The 13,777-nt window shown below is 31.8% G+C and overlaps 1 protein-coding gene across 1 annotated transcript in view; it reads right to left on the reverse strand.

Annotated features, from left to right (window-relative positions):
* The window catches only part of LOC149080647 (follistatin-related protein 5-like), a 185,969-nt gene that overhangs the window by 149,767 nt on the left and 22,425 nt on the right, over nt 1–13,777 (reverse strand). The window lies entirely within an intron of this gene.

Raw genomic sequence — 13,777 nt, forward strand, 5'->3', positions numbered from 1 at the left:
AAGTTAAATTTCATCAAAGTAAAGCTTTAAAATAGCCAAATATGACTCCTGTTCCTCATCCCATGGATCAACAGTTAATTTTAAACTTTGAGAAATAAATTATTTTTCATATACACCAAAAAATTATTTTAAAATGTTTTACAATAATATGGGGTATAGAACTAAATAACATTCAAAGAATTCTGAAAACATTACTTTAGTACCCTACATTTCATAGTTCTTATTGACAAAGTTTGGCAAATAATTGTCTTACAGAACCATGAATTTGGCTGGCAGAGATTTTGAGGGCTTCGTTACTAAAACTATAGATGACCACAAACATTGCACTGTCATAATTTTCATTTCGGGTATTTCAAACCTATGGTTACTTTTTCAGTGTTTGTTTAATGATTTTCATTTCACGTTATACACAGAAGCTGTTGTAAAAATTCACATTAGAAATTTTCGGGGTCCCAAGACCGGATAAAATCATTTTACGCTGATTACAATGGGAGAAATTGTTTCTGTTTGCAAACAATTCAATTTAAAAACGGACTTCAGGAATGAATGAAGTTCGTAAACCGGTGGTTGACTGTAGTTCATTGGCAGAGATGGAATGGAGCGGATAGAAACTGATAATGCACATTAGGTTTTATACCTCATTCGCAACGCCTCACGATTTATGCTAAAAAAAAGAAGATTGTATGAAACATATTCACAAACTAATTTAATCTGAGAGTTTAATATCCGTCATATACCTTGTATGTTACAGCCAGAAATCGGCCAATTCGCGAATTGACCAATTTCGTCGTAAATTAACGGCCATTAATTGTTAGAATTTCGGGCTTTGACCAGACAGTTCGCGATGTGGCTGGAGATCCCTGGCTAAAGAAAAGGCATGATTCGGACCAACAAAAATATCTTAGCAGAGAGGTTATCGTTATATCGAGAGGCAACATTGTCATCACGTGCCACCAAATTTATGATATTGATGACAACTTTAATAAATCGGACCATCAGAAAATGTGCTTTTAAGTATTTATTCGCAGCCAAAATTGTAATTGATTAGTTAATTAATAAAATTGTGTTGAATGCATTGCCCCTATAAGGAGGTTTACGTAAATGAACTTTTTTTGTCTCACACAGAAAATATCAATACCAACAACATAAACACTTTCGGTGGTCAAGTAATGCGAAATAGTGATGTTATTAGACGCCCTTGGAAGAATAGCCAGGTGTGAAGAGTTCAACCCTCTAACACAGTGACATTGACGCGAGATATATCTCTCTCGCCTCCTTAAAATCTCTTACTTTAGCATTTACAAGGCTCAGATATTTTTAAAGGTGATTTCTCAACGGAATGCATTTCCCATTCCCCAATTCTGTATAAAATCGGAAGAAAACCTGTACAGTGAAAATATATGACATTTTACAGGGGGATTAGTGATTTCTACTATGCCGAGGAAAGGGTTAAAATATATTGAAGCGATTTCGAGCCAGATATGAAAAATGTTATTGTGGCGGTTTCAAAATCCCCTCAAAAATGATCGTTATATAGGGATTTATCTTAATGAAGAATATCATCGCATCGAGAGGTTTTCAACATTGGATTATAGGCAATTCCAAACAAGATTTAGAAAAATATCATTATAGAGGGATTTAACCCTTTCAGACACAGTGTCCAGCTCAGTGGACATAACCTTCAAATGCACACAGCAAATGTATTTCTCATGTGATAAGGTTCATTATTGGCTTTTTCAGTATTGACGTCAATCCCTTTACTGAATCAGATTTTTATTTCTACGTCGGTAACACTACGGTAGCAACGTTTAAACAATTTATGTCAGTCATCGGTGCTTGTTGGCTTATACAATAAAAAGTTTGTTTTTATTTCTTTCTCAAAAAAACTCTTTTATACGGTGGAGTTTTCTTCATTATTTTTTACAGCGTCCCTATACCTTATACGTCTTATGCCATAAAAGGTTTTTTTCATTTGCTCTCATATTTAAGCATTTGCATGAATATAATGTGATATCCATTAAGATAGACACTGGATCTTAAAGGTAGCAAAACTTCTTCCTTCCAGCATTTTGCCGTCGTGTTCTTACGCTTAAAATTTTAATAACATCTTCATTGGAAACTGATTCTATCACAAATAATTTTCAAAAAGTATGATTAGAAAGATCAACAGGACATATCAAGAATTATGTTTAATGTACAGGGGGCGCCAAACAAACATGACGTATTATACGTCAAAAATAGGTCTGCATTCAACACTCTAACAGTATTACGAGCATGGGATATTAAAATATGTTTTCACATATTCATAAAAGGACTAATAAGTATTAATTTCTATAGCTAACTCAGTATTAACGAAAAATGGATTGAAGCCTTTCTGCATAGGTTGATTCAGCTGGAATGAAACATGTATGGAAGCATTTCTGTATAGGAAAAAAACCCCATAAATAATAGGATGACATTATAAATCTATTTAATGTTATTAATGTAGTTAATGTTAATTTAAAATAAATTCCTTCCCCCCCCCCCGATACACTGAAGAATGGATCAATGCAGAAATATTACTTTGATTCGAAATTTTGAAGACTCAATATAGGACTACGTCATTATTGTTAGTTCAAGCGTGAAAATGAAGGAATTTCTTAAAAATAAATTAACATTCTTTGGATGCCTAACTACAAAAAAATTGCTATGATCATCTACTCAACATTTTTTTTTATTTCCTTGAAGAAACAGCATGAATTATTTATTCTTGTAGCGTACAAGTCCCTGCTCCTCCCTGTTTCCGTCATGTGTTCCACTTTAAAACGTGACACGAAAGCAGTGAATTTTACTTTTAATGATTCGTTGAGTGAATGTATTGATTTTTCCACCGTAGAAATAGTTTTTTTTCCGTCCGGAAATGACAACTTCTTAGATGGATGTAAGCCAAGGTAATAAATAAATAAATAAATACTAACACGTGTATGGCGCCATCAAGATTTACATACGATATAATATCCCTATTTCATAAATAATATTTCACGAGATTCGATTGCCCCCGTGTTGCCAGAATTCAGAATATTTTGGCAACATATAAAATAAAATGCAGATACAAGCATGGAGACATCAGCTGCTGAGCGTAGTGTGCCCGATGTTATAATTTGTCATGTTCTAATGTAGTTACAAAGAGCTGGGCCTGAGGCCTGATAGTGCTGGTGTTGCTAGTATGCGACTCTTAAGTATCATTGCCTTGCTTAAATTACTTGCAGAAGACAATAGAATATTAGTGCCACAATTTATTATTCTTTCATGATAATCAACAAAAATGCATATATATATATATACACATACATGTGCACACATACATACATACAGGGTGTCCTGTAAGTCCTGACGCGGCCTTTATCTAATGAATCGTTCGTCGTAGAGGTATTGTTCTAATTTAAAAATGTTGAAAATGTGTTCAAAAATCATTCCGTACCGATGTTTCCAGAGGAAATACACTGTGTCATAAAATAAAAAAATCTGGATTTTTATACGGTCACCCCGTCTTCAAAAACCCAATTATAAATTGTTGCCTTGTCTCTCCTGAGGCCAACAAAAAAAATTCAGGTTTTCAAATGCAATATTCGCTCATATATTTGAATTCAAAATTCGGATAAAACTTCGGAAATGTAGTTATATATAACAGCATAAACGAGGGAGAAAAAGCGTTGTTCGTTAGTTTTTGCTGTTTTTTCCTCAACCTTTTTCCAATTTTTTAATTTAAATATCTCAGACTCACTCAGATATCCACTTAGAGACGTGGAATTTTTTTGTTAGAGCAAAAAATTTTTAATTAGAAGTTAGAGGACACGGGAGGACTGTATAAAAAAATTAGGTTTTTTTATTTCATGATTCACTGAATTTTCACTCTCGAAACTGGCACAGAGTGATTTTTGAACACATTTTGAGCATTTTTAAATTAGAACCGTATCTCTACGACGGACGGTTGATGAGATAAAGGCTGCATTAGGACTTTCAAGACACAACAGACACCCAGTATATATAACACATACATTTCTTTAAAATCTGGACATAATTAAACCGAGATCCAGATTTTGTGATTTTATGCATGTGAATATACAAGGAAGTAAATTTTACTACCGTATAGATTTCTCAACCTTTCTGAAAACAAGGACCAGTAAAATATCAGAAACAATGTGACGGACTACATGTGTTCCGAATTACGGGACATTCCTGTAATTTTCATTGTTCCGATTTTATATATTTGTCCCCTTTTTTTTCAACAGTGGTTATTTGAATTTGTAATTCTAACCAAAGTTATAATACACACACACAGCGTTTCCATAATATAAATTATGTTATAATAAGTCAGATTTAACGTTTTTCCCCGCAATTTTAATTATGATCCGCGATTGTGCCTACTTTTGGCAATGTTTATACTTGAGGACAGTTGGTATTTTACGGATTATTATTCAAGATCCCAGTCTACTGTATTTTTCTCAATGAAATATGGTCATCAGACCATTTGAATATTTTTTTTCGTGAAATACTGCACATCTTTAAAAACTGTGATTTTTAGCAGCCCTTTATTTCCACACCCTTCAGTAATTTTATAGTTAACTAGCTATAATACCCGGCGCTGCCCGGGTTTTCTTCAATGAGGCTTTTTTGGATCACGTGATATCTCCCTCTCTTTTTCTTGAGGGACATACAAACCGTGTCCAAGTTAACCAATATAGCGACCTGCGCGATTCATGAAATAAACAAATATAGATTTACACAGAAACAGAAATGAATATATATTTTTCTTTTTTTAAGGGGCGCTAGGTATTTCGATTCCCCCCCCCTCCCCCGCTGAACTTCAAGTTATCCATCTGTCTGTTACAGCTTCCAAAAATCTTTAGTTAAAGTAAAGCTGTGGAATTTTTTCGATGCACTTTTCACAGGCTCATAACTAATTTTAAAATATCCTAACCCACATGAATTTATGCAAATAAATATCAAAAGAGACAATATGGAGACATTAATTTTCATACTTGAGAAGATATAAATGAAATCAATGATATTGCTCGAATATCCAACTCAAAAGTATAGGTTTGGCTAATTACTTCATATTTAATCTCCTGGGCTTCGTATATCTCTAAGCGAACTGAATATTTCAAAAATCGAGAATTCAATACAATTTTTAAAATTATTGATGGGACGGAAAATCCCGCTAATTTCCGCATTTCTACAGTAAAATCGACAATTTTAGCACTGATTTCTATGAGGATCACCCTTTTCCTGACTCTCAAAGCGATGCTGATGATGATTATGACGTCTATTCAAAAAGCCTCATTACTGAGAGTATATTGAAAATGTGGCAAACCATTATAAAGGCATAAACACGTCTGAAACGCATTGCTAGGGAACCACGGTAACCAAAGTAAACGTTCGGAAAGTGATTGTTGAGGCACAAAAACCATTGTTGCCGGACAGTTTTTTGCCCATTTGGGGCATTTGCCCTGGGCTGACGAAATTTTAAAGTAGCCTATCGTTCAATTCGGGTCCCATTTGGTATATATGCAAAATTTGGCGACGATCGATCTAAAATTGTAGATTTGTATAGAGAACATACACACAGACAGACAGACAGAAAATCAATTTTATGTATATATATAATAGAAGATAGATAGATAGATAGATAGATTAGCAAATTGAATTCAAAGCAATAAATGGCAAATTTTGGGGAAAATTTAGTGGTATCCCGTATTTTTAGGAGCGCAATTTCCTGCCTTCTGTTCGATAATGTATGGTGAACCTAAGTATGAAGGTATAATTTTATTTGAATCCGAATAAATATTACTAATACCAATAATAATGGATGAATAATTTTATCAATTCCGTCTGCGAACCACCAATGCCATCGTCGTGGACAACACCATAGGTTCAGAAAAGCTGGTATACATCATCAACATGAACGGACATGCATTATTTAAATGCACCTCGGCCATGGTATTTTATTTGTAAATTTTTTATAGATATTTATTGAATTGCGTCGATATTTTAATGGCATTGCAATTACATCGAATTTAATTTAAATAAAGCAGAAGTTCCCTGCGCTTTGGGTGCATGATCTTTGTGTTCCATATATGTAGTAGTTAAATTTTCAAAGAAAGGCCTTATATATATAAGTAATATCTCTGTATATGTGTGTCACCATCAAAACTTTGGATTATTTTGATTTAATGTATTGAAAATTTTCTTCGATGGAAGCTATCTCGTCAATATTATCTGCATTTACGCTGTTATTAAAAGAAGATCGAAAATATATAAAATGAAGAAAACGCAGACTAAAACCAGATTACGTGTGAGAATTCATTTGATAAAAACACATACTTATATTTTAGCGCAAGTAATATCTAATGGAATGAATTAATATCGTTCAAAAGTAATTTCTCCACATACATTCATGGCAAGTCTGGAGCTGAGAGGTCACGCCACATTAAAACCATTTTATCTTATTATTCAAAAAATGTCTCAACAATTCTCGACCAAATATCTGCACGAAAGATTTCGTGCCGTTGAAAATTTATATTAGAAGCCGATAATCCATTTATTCGTCATGTACACCGTATTTCACTCTCTGCGTTCTTAGACTGCATTTTAAAATGGAAAATCTGATTTCTTACGGAAGAAGTGATAAAACTATATGAATTTGTTCAATGGTTTTAGCCTCTTTAGAAACGAAAGACACTCGGTTCAGTAAATTGATGAACATTAATGAAAAAATAAAAGGGTCGAAGATAAAGTAGTAATTCTATTTTAACGGTAACACTAACAAATTTAAGGTTTTTTCCTTACACCATTACTACTATTTTTCGTGTTATCTATGTTTATTTACGTGTTAGCTTTTGAAAAATCACATTATTACTTAGCAACATTTCAAACATTTTAATATGACATGTGTATTCACACATTCAAATATTTTTCAAACTATGCCTCTTATAAATATGAACTTTAAAACTACATATCCAGCATTTAAATTTTAGTCAATGTATACATACTCTGGCGACAATTATCTGTATTGTTCTAAAACAGTTTCTCGACATTAAAAATAATTAACTGAAGCATGATAATGCACGTGAAGTCTCAAGCAACATTTTCGAAAATTTAATTACTTTCTTTTTAAAACAATGTCACTTGTATTCCCTGTGAGTGTAGAATACTAGATTTTCCTAGAGAGAAGGTCTCGTTATAAAAAAACCCTTATGTTTAAGTGGTAACAAGCTGCATATTTGTCTCTTTCTAGTTTTCTTTAAACAATAAAAAGAAAACTGAAGTAAAATATCTTGCTTCTAATTCCGAAATAATTAATCTACTCGATAAAATATTAGCAAAGAACAAAAAAAAGGAACAAAGTTACCAATTATTCTCTTCATTCCATGAACCAAGTGGGTGGTAAAGCTCTACATTAAGCAAAGGAAAGAAAAAACGTTTTAATTCGAAATTACTAGCAGAGTTTCCACTCCTTCCTTTATTTAATTTCAGCTCGATTTCTTTAGTTAGTGAGAAATCCACTTACGTTATTTAAATACGACTCGAGAGAAATAAATAAATAAAAAACACTAATTTTTTTTTTGAAGACTACTTCCCGTTGCTTTTAAAAATTTATTTCCTCGGTTGTTTCATATTTTTTTCCATGGATATTAAACTCTTACTAACAACATTTGTCATTATCGTAGATAATATGTAGCCTAATAATGAAAAAAGTGAACAGAGATGAAAAAATAGGAACGTGTTTCTTTCTTCCTGAATGTTTTACATAAAGTCTAAAAGTACCTTATTAACAATTATTTTATAAAAAAATCATGAATCTAAGATGTTATAAATTTTATTTATTCTTATGAAATGTAAAAAAAAATATAAATTATTTGTGTGTGCTGCAGTGCTACTATGTGAGGGAATGCGATACGAATTTCTGCGAATCATGCCGGATTCACAAAAACTTGTTTCATCAGGACTTGAACTATTTGAAACACGTATGCGTAATCTAATATTTAACAACCTGGGAATGAAAAATACATCCTCACATTTTTAAACCGAGTAACCGAATTTATAGGTACTTTCATCTTTTGTTATACACCAATAAAGTCACACTTTCGAAAATGATTTAAGAAACATAAATGTGTACCTAGGATTAGTTACAAGTCAGCGGAAATCACATGTAACGTATCCACAGACTGGCATAAAATGCAGCAATATTTAGAAAACCGTTTTAAAGAGAATTGTTCTATTTCCTCACTCCATCTGCATGTCACGCACTTGATATTTAATTGAAACACGCAGTGAAATAATTACAGAATCTTTTTGTAGTTTCGAAAAAATAGGGAATTCATTGTTCTTTAGTTGGGAATGCATTTGTTTTTGTAAATTTCGTTTCCAAAATTAGTTTAATTATTCAACTACTCTATGCTTTTTCAGCGCTTTGAGGTTTCTTTTATCTTATTTGTCACGAAAGATCACATCATCAACATTGAATATTTCAATCTATATGTGATCTAAATTGTAGCAAAACTACTAAAATAATAATTTAATTTTTTTTTTCCATTCTAAATTTTGTAATTTTTTACATTTCTAAAAACGTTGTCTTTGATTCAAAGAACGATTTCTAAATGTCAAAACTAATCTTGTAACTAATCATTCCAATAATAAACATTATAGAAATGGAACTTGATCATCATCAAAATATAAATACTTTGTTTCTGATATTCCTACAAATTGAACTAAAAATTAGAATTTAGAATGGTAGATAGTTTAAGGAAAAAAAAGTAAATGTTAACATGTACTTATTATCATATATTATTCGTATTTTAACAAGAATAACCGTGTGAATTTTTTAACTATTACGAGCGTAAACGATCAAGCCCTTCCGAAGATTTCAGAAAAATGTTGAGTTATCTAATTATCTGTTTTTGTCTTTGATTTTCATTATCAAGAATACCTTTCTTCATTTATCGTTCGATGAAAATGAAAAAATTGTACGTACAGCCCATAATTTTTTTTATGTGTGAATTCAACTCCCTTAACAAAGATAATTTTCATTGACCATGATATTTTGAAATCTAGATATTACAAGTGACTTCAAACGAAAAAAACCATCTGAGTCACAAGCTGTTCCTCTTTTGTTAATCACGTGAATATTAGACTAAAAATTATTTCGATCAGAAAAATTCACAAATCTTGATGATTTAATTTTATGCTCATTCTTCGAAAATTCAGTGCGCTAGTGTTTTGTCATTAAAACTGCTTGCGCATCACTACTTGTGTTAAGTCGGATCCACACGAAGTTTCTAGAATATATACACTAGCCTATTTGATTTACTTGTAACAAGTGTTATATAGAATTTTAATTTCCTTTAATTTTTTAATTAACAAGAAGTATTATTTTACTTCGAAAATTTACTACAATTTATTGTAATACATAGTAACTTTTTGTAACAACCAGTATGGGATCTTTGATCTTGGTTTTAGATCTCTGGTCCTTGGTTGTTTTTCTCTCTTGGTTATTTATATTTTATACCGTACAAAAAGATAAATAAATAAATAATTTCAAGATTAAAGCAATGGTACCCCACTCCGAGCCGCTTTTTAGGGTGGGACTGAGATTATTTTTCCGTTTAAAGCTGGTTTTTGGGACTCAGTGTGGCGTATCGCTGTGATTGCGGAACACTTGCTCTAAATGCAGCTATAGCTCGCACTTAAAAATAATTATATCATTCTATTCCAACATCCTCCAAAAAAAAAACAATTAAGGCCATATTCAAAAAATGCAAAATATACTAAACCAGAATTGAGAGATTAGTTAAACAACATGAATGAATACAAATCTATCATTTCGATACATCGAAAAACAAACAGTAAGAAAATTTTCTTATATGTTGTCTCAAAAATCGAAAAAAAATTACGTCAGAGAGAAATAAAAGTGAAAATGAAGAAAAGCGTTGCACACATATGCAGTCACAAAATAATCGGAACGAAATTGATAAACTTTAGAATAACTGGCATATTCTTCGTTAATGAAACGTCTATCATTAGTTGATGAAGGGGGGGTCAGTTGTTACTACCCCAAAATTCACCGATAATTGTTTTCTCTGTTTTTTATCTATTTTTTATATAATCCGAAACAAAACGTTCCTAATAACTTCAACATACATACAATTCCTTTTTATCGGATTTTCTAAAGTTTGTTTCAAAATCAATAGAAAAAAAGTTGGGAAATAACACTGAGCTGATACGTTTTCTTTTTCTCAATTCGTTATTGTCTGCAACTGACGGTTAAGAAAAAAATGTATCCGATCTCCGGAACAGACTAACCTTGTAATGTTTTTTTTTTTTTTCATTTGCTATCTCGTATCGTATATCGAAAAAAATAGTTGCAAAAAAAACTCGGTTGCTTTAGGATTAAAAATATAAGAAAAAATGGGGATAACGTAAATCAATACCAAAAAAAAACATTGGTGAGGAGGAGGAAGGGGATGTATTCGATATTAAAAAATATATATTTTAAAAACGTTCCTGCAACACCTTATTGAACAAAAAAAAAAACCGCTCGAATAACTTGTAAGTCAATTAACTCACCCTCACATAAACAGAGATGAGAAGAGTTTACTTCTTTTTTTTTAATTTTATCAACTTTTAGTTAAGTTTATCATGATTATTTTTAGGCGAGGAAACTGCCATGCGCTCATTTATAACCTCAAGAAAATCAATTTAAACGCTTTCAAAACGTAATTAAATTTCACTTTTTACATAAAACATGAGGTTTTTCTTCTCACCAAAGTATAAGTATATATTTATTCGCGAAAGAAATTACACTGAAGCTCGCACAACGAAACTGACGCTAAATATTGCCTAATTTGCTATTTATCCGTGCCCATATATATATATATATTTATATAAATTGAGATGAAAAGATATTTTATACAGTTTTCCTGCGTTTTCTACATTGTTTCAATAAAATTCTAATCTAAACTGGGATGTTAAATTTTCTATTTTCAAAAACACAAAACGAATTTTTTTTGTGAGTTAAGGGGTGTCAGCGGCTTCAAAATGTTGGTTTTTTTTAAAAATTAAAAAATATTACATTTAATTTCAAATCAAATGCAAAAAGTTTCGTGTCAATCAGTTAATTTGTTTTTCAAAATAAAATAAAGTAGTAAGGCATGACAGTATCAAAAAAATTTTGTATGTATAATATGTATATATGTACGCAAATAATGGCAACATGCATACAACGGTATAAATATTCCATCGTTACGTTTCGCTTGCAATCTGAAATATAGATTGCAGCACTGAAAATCAGACATAACACGGGTAGCTAACCAGCACCTCCTAGAGATAGAAGGCCTCTGCACTGCTTGCCATAAACGTCATTCAGACTACCTAGCAAGTCTGCCAAATTTTGAAACACAGCATCTTATTTCGTTTCTTCTAACTTTGGCGTAGAATCTTCCTGATTGGCTCACAAATACTGCATAGTGATTGGATGTGAGGGCATAGAAATCGCCAATTCTGAGCCCGATCATTTCTTTTCCTCACAACGATGATACTGGCACGGGCAGAGAAATTTTTTCCCTGAATATTCTTAGGGAAAATGTACTACTTACTGACGTCACAAGCAGACTGTGGAGGCCTTCTATCTCTAGGAGGTGCTGAGCCAACCCGTGGCAAAAAATGGTATCCGGAGTGGCACGCGAAAGTTTTTTTTCAAAAAAAAATTAAAGAAATTCTTTATTTCATTTTTTAATCGAACAAATTCTCTCCAAAAATTTGGAACAATCTTTTTCTTATGAATGGTGGTTACCAAACCTATATTTAGATAGGCATTCTTAATTACAATAATTACGTTTCATGCAATGCGTTTCTGTTTGGATTTTCATCTTTGGGGCCATAGTTTCTATACGTCCAATGCATACGAGATTCAGGAACGTTATCTGATTAAGGGGTCTCATACATTTTAACATCGTGAAAAAATTATGCTTTAGTAAAAAATAATCATTAAAAATGGCATTTAACTCCATTGAGGTATTTCAAGTTTTCTACAAATATTTTTGATTCAGTCAGTGAACTCTCGATCTTTTGCTTCATTTCACGAACTGAAGAATTTCCTTTATTTTGAATTAATTTTTATTCACACAATAGCATTTATGTCATGCAATTTTATAAAGCGAGTAGGCTGTTTTTAATGTTTTTTTTTTGAAAATTTGCAAAAAAGTAAGTATTAGTAATATGTAAAACTTCCTACTAGCATACGATAGCATATACAATCAAAAATACGTGTAAAAAGTTTGAAGTAAATCGATTTTTAAATATTATTTTAATGATATTTCTGCAAGAGCATACAGTTTTTCAGCATGTTGAAAGGTATGAGACCCCTTAAGGCTCTAAAAATGTACTTACTCAATCCCTTTCAAATGTCGTTGAACAAGAAGTCTGAAAAAATTTAAATTGTATGCAAAGAGATACAAAATTTCATTCTCATCGTTCGAGGCATCACCTTCTATTTCCAAATACCGTGATGTTCTCTATATAACGATCCAGGTCCCATTCTTCATCTGCTGACAAAAATACCCATTTTCGTAATGGAGAAATTCATTACCCCATGCTTACAGATGCTACATTCCAATACCGATACTTTGACATATATTCGTTGTTGAAAGCAAGCTCTCCAAAACAAGGCGAGGAAACCATTTTATTACGAAGAAAATCCGAAGGTAACTAATAAACCAGAGACTTGGATATTCGATCCCAAAAGCGGCTATCCTCTTCCCATCTTCGCTATGTATTGCTCTTTATTCCACCCTTCTAAAAGATGCTTTGCTGCAAACCCGAAACTCCCTTTCCAATACAGCTACACACTTTTGATCCACGATAAGAGACAACGCAAGCAAACACTTGGGTATTGAGAAAAAAAAAAGAAAAAATAAATAAAAGAATAAGCTAAAAGAGAATGATTACGACAAAGGAGAGAAGAAAGGGATCTCCGGTTCTTGAATTTTCCAGGAAATTGAAATTGCAGCTCTATCGGGTATATTTAAAATAGTGGAAAAACAGAAAGCGGATGAAATTCTATAGCGAGATGCCACAACAGTGAAAAGTTTTAACTTAAATTTTTTTTAATCGGAAGTGCACTAAAAAGTATGATTTAAAAAAAACCAATAACAGCTGGTTTTGTTGGATATTTTTTTCTTTTTTTTAAGATTATCTGCTACGCAAAGTTTGAAACAAAGGTAATTTGTTAGTTTTATTGTGTCTTCGGGAACAACAATATGTGTCTAGCACATCGTATTGTTAAGAACACGTAAATTTTCTTAAATATACCGATATCGGCCACTCTAAAGTTTATATGCTCGTGATAGAAAAATCATTGATGTTAAGCTATTAAAAACAATTTATATGTTTATATAGCCAATAACTATTCCTTTTTTTTACGTGGATGGGAAATCCTGAAATTTATTATCTTTGAAAACCTAACTTTTAGATATTTATCAGTTACTTTTATTGTGTGCGCGTGTGTGTGTGTGTATTATCAATTCAAAACACTTTTTATTTTTAATTTAAATTTAACTTTAAATTAAAAACTTCTTTATTTTATAACTGTACAGTATAGGTATCATGACATCAAACATGAATCTTACGTGAACGTTTACGATGGAGTTGGGTTTTGTGATAATTTTATAGATCATGTATAAATGAACAGGATGATTCAAATTTTTTAGATATTTAGATTTTTTGCAGTTCTTGGAACTTT

The sequence above is a fragment of the Pholcus phalangioides genome, unplaced genomic scaffold (assembly GCF_987345545.1).
Source record: "Pholcus phalangioides strain wild (caught in Gottingen) unplaced genomic scaffold, Ppha-v1.0 ptg000011l_1, whole genome shotgun sequence".
In the NCBI taxonomy this organism is placed as follows: Eukaryota; Metazoa; Arthropoda; class Arachnida; order Araneae; family Pholcidae; genus Pholcus; species Pholcus phalangioides.